This window comes from Scyliorhinus canicula, chromosome 2, assembly GCF_902713615.1.
Source record: "Scyliorhinus canicula chromosome 2, sScyCan1.1, whole genome shotgun sequence".
In the NCBI taxonomy this organism is placed as follows: Eukaryota; Metazoa; Chordata; class Chondrichthyes; order Carcharhiniformes; family Scyliorhinidae; genus Scyliorhinus; species Scyliorhinus canicula.
This window is the reverse complement of record NC_052147.1, coordinates 254473936-254484917: the sequence shown is the minus strand read 5'-3', so window position 1 is coordinate 254484917 and position 10982 is coordinate 254473936.

Genomic DNA, 10982 nt, shown 5'->3' with positions numbered 1-10982 from the left:
AATCTCTTCAGTCAGGAATTGAATATTTGGATACAATTGGGATTTGAAAAATTAGCACCGGCTGAGATTGGGACGAAGCAAAATGGAAAGCTAGGGTTTCCGATTCTGCGCTTGTGTTGATCGGACCAACCTTGAATACAAAGAAGAATAATGCTATAGCAAGTTAGCATGAGCTTTGCAATGCATTAGTAATATTAAGGAAGCACTGATAAATAGAGTTTTTTTTTGCTCTCTTTGTCAATCGTTATGATTACCACTTGTTTAACAATGCATTTGCATTTGGAGTCATTCTGTGTTTCAGTACTTTGACCTCTGCTTTCTAATAGTCAGTTTATTTACTGCAAATTTTTCTCTATATCTTCTTCCAGTCTCTAACTTGGGTGAAATTCTATCACTGTTTGCAACCAATAACCTCCCCTGTGTCCCCACCCGCCCTTTGTCTCTGTGCTCTTTTCCCCAGTCATTCCCCCACGTCATGTGTCTATGTGCTCTCTTCCCACTCATCCCACCTACGTCACGTGTCTCTGTGCTCTCTTCCCACTCATCCCAGCTATGTCACGTGTCTCTGTGCTCTCTTCCTCACTCATTCCCCCCCCACATCATGTATCTCCATGTACTGTTCCCCAGTCACCCCCCCCACCCCCAATTAAGCCTTTGCTCTCCAGTCCACGCCTCTGCCTTGTCTCAGCGTCCCTTCCTAGTCAAGCATTTGCCTTTCAGACCCTTCCACCCGAGCCCCACCTTCCTGCTAACCTCACATGGAAAACCTTGCCTCTGACCACCTTGGCCAATATGGGATTTATGTGGCTAACGTGGCTGGTCAAAATGTTGTGATTTTTGCTGAAATTTGGTGAGAACGGAAATGGCTAGGTCATTTCCCTGGGCAAAAAGCAATAACCAAACCTGCATAGGCTGCTGGTGGGTCACTAAGTGGCATATTGCCAGAGGCAACCAATCAGTGGGCCAGCAGCTCAGCAGCATCACCACTAGGGGTGCCCATTGCTGATGTTGAAATGCCAGGGAGAGGATCTGCCAATGCCTGGTATCCTTCAAAGGCAGTCAGTGTTTTTTTTACATTTCTGTTTATTTTGTTCGTTCATGGGACGTGGGCATCGCAGGCTGTGCCAGCATTTATTGCCTATCCCTAATCGCCCTTGAGGGAAGTTAAGAGTCAACCACATTGCTGTGGTTCTGGAGTCACATATAGGCCAGACCAAGTGAGGGTGGCAGATTTCCATCCCTAAAGGACATTAGTGAACCAGATGGGTTTTTATGACAATCTACAATGGTTTCATGGTCATGATGAAACTTTTCAATTTCAGATTTTTATTGAATTCAAATTTCACCATCTGCAGTGGTGGGATTTGAACTTAGAACCCCAGAGTACTCTGGCCAGCATTTATTGGAAGATGATAAGGCTAGCAGCCAGAACCTGGCAATCAGAATTTCCAGGGGTGGGGTTTGTTCATAGGTCAATGGTAGCAACATTGCTTTCAGGGTCACCATTACCTCCAGGGATCCTCTCTGGCCCATACATCACCCATCAAGCATGTCCTCTAGCTCCAGATCATCGCCAATGAGTCGGAAAAATATAGCCCATAGTTTCTGATGTAGGAAAACAAAGGTAGTTTTAAGGGATTTATAATTGTATTGGTAAACATTAAAAATACGGGGTGGAATTCTATGATAATGGGGCTATGTCCCCAGGCCCACGTGAAAATGGGCGCAAATCACTCTAGATTTTCCTGGAGAAAGTCCAGAGCGATTGACTTACCTGAGAGGGGGCTAGCAGGGCACCGGAGTAGTCCTCGCAGCTCCGCTCCCAATATGGGGCCCTGCACTTCTGGCCGCGGGTCTGCGCATGCTCACGGTGGCGGCCCCGCGCAACATGGTGGACCCACACTGCGGACCGATCCCAACAATATAGGGCCCCCCCCCACCCAAGATCACGTGCGCCCGCTGATCGGTGGCCCCCGATCGTGAGCCTGGCCATCCTGGAGGCCCAGCACCGTGATGGATCGCCCCGCCCCCACTAGAGTAGCCGCGGTCAGTGGAACCATGAATGAACCACGTCGGTGAGAACTTGGCCAATTGCCGGCAGAGAATTGCCACCGGGGCCTCTTTCAATGGCCCCCAGCTGGCGCCGCATCGCGCGCGCGATTGGCGGCAATTCTCCGGTCCCCAGTGAATCACGGGAGCGGTGTCGGACCCGATCGCGGCTCTGACACCCATTCTCCGCCCCCACGCCAAGCACGATTGCGGCACAGAGACTCTGAGAATCCCGTCCCCTGTATAGTTTTTAGTCAGTTGAATTTAATGTTTCTGTGCCTAGAACGGTGAAACCTATTGTTAGATTCATGCTGGACAAAGGTGTCTGGGTGTTGGTTTCAAATCCAACTGTGATTCTACTGTGCTTGGAGAGGTCTACGTCATGAAGAGTAAACATACCAGCAGCTTAGCAACTGGGGCCTTCTCACGCAGAGACATTTTTAATGATAGTTTAGCTAATTTGATTGCAGTTGGAGAGACGTACTGAGAGAGAAGGCAGCTCTCACAGATCTGCTAGATGTGGTTGGTTTTACAAGGCTAACGTGGAAACATGTGTTTCAGCTTTGCTAGAAGAAAAAACATACTACGGACTAATGGATAAGAGAACATGTACTGTAAATCTTAAGTCCAGTTAGTTAAGGAAACTAGAGAAATTAAGAGAAGTTTCCAAGAAGTTTGGAGATAACGGAACAGAGGAAACTGGGCAGCAGAACAGATTACTGTTCAGAAAAGTCACTTAGAGTTGAAAATGCATTGGATCATGAGAGGTCAGAAATATATCTGCAGGTGTGATAAGGTTTGTGAGAAATTACTACAGTTTAGGAGACATTATTTGAAATAATTGTGGAAATCAGTGGCTGGGCCTCAGAGTTCATGCCTTTCAGACAAAGGAAACCTGAAAGGAGAGGTGTAAAACCTTGATGGAAGCAATGAAGGGAAAATATAATTTGAAAGAAGTTTTGAAAGTGTGACTTTTGAAAGTAGAATTTTAAATCACTTGTGTGGAAGCTGGAGTTCAGTGAGACCAGGTGGCTCGCAGTATAAGGATCATCTGGGGGGATTTTGTGGAGTAATCGCTCGGGTTTAGGGAGCAGTGGGTCTTACCACAGTTATCTTGTGTGCTTTAAAGGGACTTTGGGTGTTAATTAGACTATAGTAATTTAAAATGTACTTTGTAATCCATATTAATCCTAAAACCCATACGCAATTGTTAAACTGAGAGGGTAAAGGAGTATTGTATCATAATCCAATTTTTCCATATTTAATAAATGTTTTTTCCTTGTTAAAACTAAGTTCTATGTTCTATTTTAAAACGTCACGATCTTTTAGGCCAGGGTTCCATTCTGGAACCTTCCCGTCCAGTTGTAACATCAACTGGGATCGTAACAACCGATAAATGTCCGGAAGGATACACCATCCTTTGTTTGGCTTGTTTCAATGTGTCCTCATTGTGAAATTGGTGAAATTTGAAATCTAATCACTACAAACAGCATGGTCTCCATAAAAATTAATCTCAGGAGATTTATTTCAGGTACAAGACTGAAGGAACTGGCTCCTATTGGCAATTTAAGACCTAAATATTTAGAATGACATAATTTGATTACATTTAGAAATTGAATGTTCAGATTATTTTTGCACTCCAGTGAGATGTGCTTGAATCAAATATCTAATTAACTGTCCCACACTTACTTAAGCTGCATTTTTGCGAGATTTATAAAAGTGTGTGGTAAATCTCGATGATGTTTAATTATAATAGCACCAATGTAGTGCCTCTGAATGAGAATCACTGTTTTCATCTAATGTATTTTAAATTAAACAATGTGAATAGAAAAATATTCAATGTTCTACACATTTGCAAAAAATTGTTTACGTGGAAGTAGAGTAAAAATAATGTAACCGTGTGTTTTGAAAAATGCAAGCAAACTCACTGTACTAATGATGACCTGAAGGAAGTATTCCAATACCCATCAGCATTTGCACAGAGATGCTTTCAAGCCTCCTTGTGGTCAGATCAACATAAAGGCTTTCTTGTTGCGCCCTGGAAGTTTCAGGGGCAGCTCCTTGATCCTCTGGTACAATCAGTTTGAAGTGCAACTGCAAGTGATGCTAACATAAGTACCAGGAGCAGGAGTAGGCAATTCAGCCCCTCAAGCCTGCTATGGCCTTTGAATACGAGCATGGCTGATCTTATCTCGGCCTCAACTCCACTTTCCTGCCCATTCACCATAACCCTTCAACCCATTACTAAGTAAAAATCTGCCTATCTTTTCCTTAAATTGACTTTATGTCCAGTCATCCACCGTACTCTGGGGTAGTGAATTCCACAGATTCACGACCCTTTGAGACAAGTAATTTTTCCTTGTCTCTGTTTTAAATATGCTCCCCCTTATCTTAAAATTATGACCTCTCGTCTAAATTGTCCCTCAAAAGGAAACCACCTCTCTACGTCTACTTTGTCAAACCCCTTTATCATCATATGTATTACTTAATTAGATCTCTCGTTCTTCTAAACTCAAGAGAGTACAGGCCTAAACCGCTTAATCTCTCTTCGTTGGGCAAAACTCTCATCTCTGGAATCAATCTAGTGAACATCCTCTGAACTGCCTCTGATGCAATTATATCCCTCCTCAGGTAACAGGACCAAACCTGTGCACAGTACTCCAGATGGGGTCTCACTAATGCTTTGTACAGTAGCAGCAATACTTCCCTGTTTTTATATTCTATTCCTTTAGCAATAAATGCCAAAATTCAATCTGCCTTCCTTGTTACCTGCTGCATGTGCATATTAGTTTTCTCTGATTCATACACAAGGGCACCCAAATCCTTCTGCACTGAAGCACTCTGAAGTTCCTCTCCATTTAGATAAGTTGCCTTTCTATTTTTCTGACCAAAATGGATAACAGCACACTTATCCATGTTAAACTCCATCTGCCAAATTTTGGCCCATTCCATATCCATTTGTAAATTTCTTATTTCTTTATTGCACGCATTTTACTTGAACTTGCATAGAATCCCTACAGTGCAGAAAGAGGCCATTTGGCCCATCAAGTCTGCACCGATCCTCTGAAAGATCACCCTACATAGGCCCACTCTCCTGCCCTATCCCCATAACCCCACTTAATCTGTACATTTTTGGACACCAAAGGGCAATTTAGCATGGATAATCCACCTAAACTGCACATCTTTGGAGTGTGGAGGAAACCGAAACATCCAAAAGAAACCCACGCAGGCACAAGGAGAATGTGCTAACTCCACACAGGCAGTCACTCATGGCAGGAATTGAATCCAGTCTTTGGCTTTGTGAGGTGGCAGTGCTAACCACTGTGCCACCGTGCTGCCCCATTATTGCAGCCTATTAGTTTCTGCAGAGCTGCTGAGTAGAGTACATAATAACAAATGGTTATGTCCAGGTAAGTGAGGGAAGGGAGAGAAACTGTCAAGTAAAGACCCGCCTTATAGAAGCACATTGTCCTTTCTCCAGTCTACTATCTGAAAAGCCCAGGGCCAATCCATTCTAAAGGCCATACATAATCTGGAAAGCAGAATAATAATATAATAATACAAATAATATAATAAACGCTTTTTGTCTCAAGTAGGCTTTAATGAAGTTACTGTGAAAAGCCCCTAGTCGCCACCTTCTGGCGCCTGTTTGGGAAGGCTGGTACAGGAATTGAACCCGCCCTGCTGGCCTTGCTCTACATTACAAGCCAGCTGTTTAATGCACTGTGCTAAACCAGCCCCTATAGAAGGATGCCCCTAAAGGGCAGCTACATATTAGTTAAGGATAGGAATTCATTTGGATGGCAAAATAATGCAAGCTATATCGGATTGGCCATCCATTAAATTTCACCCCTTCCAACCCCTGGCTACTGGGGTTCTTTAGTTCATTTGATAATAATAATAATCTTTATTGTCACCAGTAGGCTTACATTAACATGTGTTCAAGTTAAATTCAGCCCAATTGATAATGAACAGCTTAATGCATTGGAAAAAAAATGGAACCTTTAAAATGCTTCACTATTATTGAGACTAGCTTGAATTAACTCAAGATCTATTAATTACTAGGCTTTAAACAGAAACTTGGGAGTGCAGAATTGAATATTGCTGAAGAGAGAGACACGTTGCTCAAAATTTCCATCTGACACCCATCAGGCCAAATGCAAGAATGAAAAATTCAAATGATTACAACAATTTACACTACGGGAAAAAAAGCTTGGAAAGTGAAATCTAATTGGCCATGGCATAGCCATGGTGAAAGCAACAGGGAACTACAGGCTCCCGAAGTTCTGGAGTAATTCAAAAAAGAGGCTTGAATATATTCCTTTTGTTTGCAAAGAATAAAGAACAAAGAACAATACAGCACAGGAACAAGCCTTTCGGCCCTCCAAGCCTGCACCGAGCATGATACCTGCCTAAACTAAAACCGTATGCACTTATGGAGTCCGTGTCCTTCAATTCCCATTCTACTCATATATTTGCCTCGATGTCTTAAATGCCGCTTTCGTATCTGCTCCCACCACCTCCAAAGGCAGTATATATATACATTTACTTCCCTCTGTGTAAAAAAACTTGCCTCGCACAACCGTTCTAAACTTTTCCCCACGCACTTTAAACCTATGTCCCCTAGTACTTGACTCTTCTACCCTAGGAAAGAGCATCTAACTATCCACTCTGTCCATGCCACTCATAATCTTGTAGACCTCTATCAGGTCGCCTCTCAACTTCCGTCGTTTCAGGGAGAACAGATCAAGGTTATTTAACCTCTCCTCATAGCTAATGCCCTCCATACCAGGCAATATCCTAGTAAGCCACTTATGTGCGCTCTCCAAAGCATCCACATCTTTCTGGTAGTGTGTTGACCAGAATTGTACACAATATTCCAAATGAGGCCTAACTAAGGTCCTGCACAGCTGCAATATTTCTTGCAAATTTTTATATTCATTGCCCCGATCGATGAAGGCCAGCATGCCATTTTCCTTCTTGACCACCTTATCCACATGGTTTGCCACTTTCAGTGATCGGTGGACATGCACGCCCAGATCTCTCGGCCTGCAAGTACTCGCAAGAGTTCTACCATTTATTGTGTAATTCCTACATGCATTGGACCTTCCAAAGTGCATTACCTCACACTTGTCCAGATTAAACTCCATCTGTCATTTCTCCGCCCAAGACTCCAACCAGTTTATATCCTGCTGTATCCTCTGACAATCCTCTACACTATCCGCAACTCCACCAATTTTTGTGTCGTTCAGCTACATTTTCTTCCAAATCATTTATATACACTATGAACAACAAAGGCCCCAGGACTGATCCCTGTGGAATGCCGCGACTCACTGCCTTCCATTCAGAAAACCACCCTTCTGCTGCTACCCTCTGTCTTCTGTGCCCAAGCCAGTTCTGTATCCAACTTGCGAGCTCTCCTCTGATTCCATGTGACTTCACCTTTTGTACCAGTCTACCATGAGGCACTTTGTCAAAGGCTTTCCCTCATCTACCATCTTTGTCACTTCCTCGAAAAACTCGATCAAATTAGTGAGGCACGACCTCCTCTTCACAAAACCATGCTGCCCATCACTAATAAGCCTATTTGTTTCCAAATGTGAGTAAATCCTATCTCTAATAACCTTTTCCAAAAATTTCCCTAACACTGACGTAAGGCTCACCGGCCTATCATTTCCTGGATTATCCCTGCTGCTCTTCTTAACAATGGAATAACGTTGGCTACTCTCCAGTCTTCTGGAACTTCACCTGTAGCCAATGTGGATACAAAGATTACTGTCAAGAACCCAGCAATTTCCTCCCTTGCCTTCCACAGTATTCTAGGGTAGATCCCATCAGGCCCTGAGGACTTATATATTTTAATGCTTTTTAAGATGCCCAACACCTCCTCTTTATTAGTATCAACATGACTCAGAATATCTACACACTCGACCCTGTACTCCTCATCCACCAAGTCCTTCTCTTTGGTGAATACTGAGGCAAAGTATTCATTTAGTATCTCTCCCATTTTCTCTGGTACCATACATAGATTCCCTCCAATATCCTTGAATGGACCAACCTTTCCTCTGGCTACCCTCTTGCTCTTTAAATATGTATAAAACACCTTAGGATTTTCCTTAATCCTGTTTGCCAATGATATTTCATGACCCCTTTTCGCCTTCCTAACTCCTACCTTGAGTTCCTTCCTACTTGCTTTATATTCTTCAAGGGCTTCATCGTCATAAGCCTTTTGGACCTTATGAATGCTTCCTTTTTCTTTTTGACAAGATTCATGATATCCCTCGTTATCCAGGGTTTCCTACACTTGCCGCCCTTATCTTTCGTCCTCACAGATACATGCCGGTCCTGAATCCTAATCAACTGACATTTGAAAGCCTCCCACATGCCGGATGTTGATTTTCCCTCAAACAGCCTCGCCCAGTCAACACTCTCCAGATCCTGCCTAAAGCTGTTGTCATTAGCCTTCCCCCAGTCTAACACCTTTACCTGAGGACCACTCTTGCCCTTTTCCATAAGCAGCTTAACACTTACAGAATTATAATCACTGTTCCCCCGAAATGATCTCCCACTGAAACTTCGATCATCTGGCCGCGCTCATTTCCCAGCACCAGGCCTAATATGGCCCCTTCTCGGGTTGGGCTATTTACATATTGCTTCAAGAAACCCTGCTGGACACTCAATACAAATTCTGCTCCATCCATGCCTGTTGCAGTAAGTGTGTCCCAGTCAATATAGGGAAAGTTAAAATCACCCACCACGACAACCCTATTGTATTTGCATCTTTTCAAGATCTGTCTGCATATCTGCTTCTCTATCTCCCGCTGGCTGTTAGGTCTGTAGCAAACCCCCAACACTGTGACAGCCCCCTTCCTATTACTGAGCTCTACCCAGATTGCGTCGCTGCCTGAACTCTCCAAGGTGTCCCACTTCAGCACAGCTTTGATTTTCTCCTTAACCAATAAAAAATAATGCAACTCCCCCACCCCTTTTGCATCCCCCTCTATCCTGGAATGTTTAGTTGCCAATCCTGTCCCTCTTTCAACCAAGTTTCTGTAATAGTAACAACACCTTAATTCCACATACTAACCCAAGCTCTAAGTTCATCTGTCTTACCTGAAATACTCCTTGCATTGAAACTAATGCACTTCAGCCCACCAACCCTGCTGCGTTCACCAACCACTCCCTGCCTGCTCTTCCTCTTAATCTTATTGGCTTTAGGCTGTAGCTCTCCCTCAGTTATTTTACCTGCTGAACTACTGCTCTGGTTCCCGCCCCCCTGCCATACTGGGCAGTTCAATCCTTTTCTCTGCCTTCCACTTTGCTCCTTACTAGCTTTTGTTTCTGTCCCCCCTTTGCTACCCTCTAACTTCCTGTATCGGTTCCCATTCCTCTGTCACATTAGTTTAAACCCTCCCCAACATCGCAAGCAAACAACCCCCCTAGGACATTGGTTCCAGTCCTGCCCAGGTGTAGACCGTCCAATTTGTAATGGTCCCACCTCTCCCAGAACTGGTTCCAATGTCCCAAAAATCTGAATCCCTCCCTCCTGCACCATCTCTCAAGCCATGCATTCATCCTGCCTATCCTGTCATTCCAATTCTGACTAGCACATGGAACTGGTAGCAATCCTAAGATTACTACCTTTGAGGGCCTACTTTTTAGTTTATCTCCTAACTCCCTAAATTCAGCATGTGGGACCCCATCCCGTTTTTTCCTACATTGGTGGTGCCTATATGCACCACAACAGCTGGCTGTTCACCCTCCCCTTTAGAATGTTGTGCAGCCGCTCTGAGACATCCCGGACCCTTGCACCTGGGAGGCAACATGCCTCCCTGGAGTCTTGTTTGTGTCCACAGAAACACCTGTCTACTCCCTTTACAATCAAATCCCCTATCACTACAACTGTACCACTCTTTTTCCTGCCCTCCTCTGCAGCAGAGCCAGCCACAGTGCCATGAACCTGGCTACTGCTGCCTTCCACTGGTGAGCCATCTCCCTCAACGGTATCCAAAACAGTACACCTGTTTTGGAGGAAGATGACCGCAGGGGACCCCTGCACTGCCTTCCCGTGAATGAATGAACCACATTATGACCTCAACTAATTATCTTAAACTGGTTGCCAGTGTAGTTATTAGTGCACTCAGGATTGGTCAGAAAGTGCTGAATGATTTTAAATTACATTAGTTGCCATGGTGGATTTTGATCTCCTCTCCCCAGACCTTTAGCCTGTGCCTCTGGATCATTAGTCCAATAACATGATCACTACATCAACATTCCCGTAGGGTGAGGTGAGGTGCAAATGATATCAAGGTAGTATTTGACTGGGTGTGGCATCAAGGAAACCGAGCAAAATTGATGTCAATGGGAATTGGGAGGTAAGTGTCCACCATTTCGAGTTATATCTAACACAAAAGAAGATGATTGTGGTTGTTGGAGCGCAATCATCTCAGTCCCAGGACATCACTGTGGCAGTCCCTCAGGCTAGAGTCCGAGGCTCAACCATCTTCAGTGGCTTCATCGATTACATTCCTTTCATCATAAGGTCAAAAAATGAAGATGTTCGCTGATGATTGCACAGTGTTCAGTACTATTTACAACTCTTTAGATCCTGAGGCAGTTTGCGCTCATATACAGCAAACCCTGGACATTGTTCAAGCTTGGGCTAATAAGTGGTAAGTAACATTCACAACACGTAAGTGCCTGGCAATAACCACCTCCAACAAGAAATAATCTATCTGCATTACCTTAACATTCATCGGTATTACCATCACTGAATCCCTACCATCAACATCCTGGAGGTTACCACTTTCCAGAGACTTAATTGGACCAGCCACTGTAGTTGCAAGAGCAGGTCAGAGGCTGCAAATTCTGTGGCAATAAATAATAATATTCTTTATTATTGTCACAAGTAGGCTTACATTAACACTGTGATG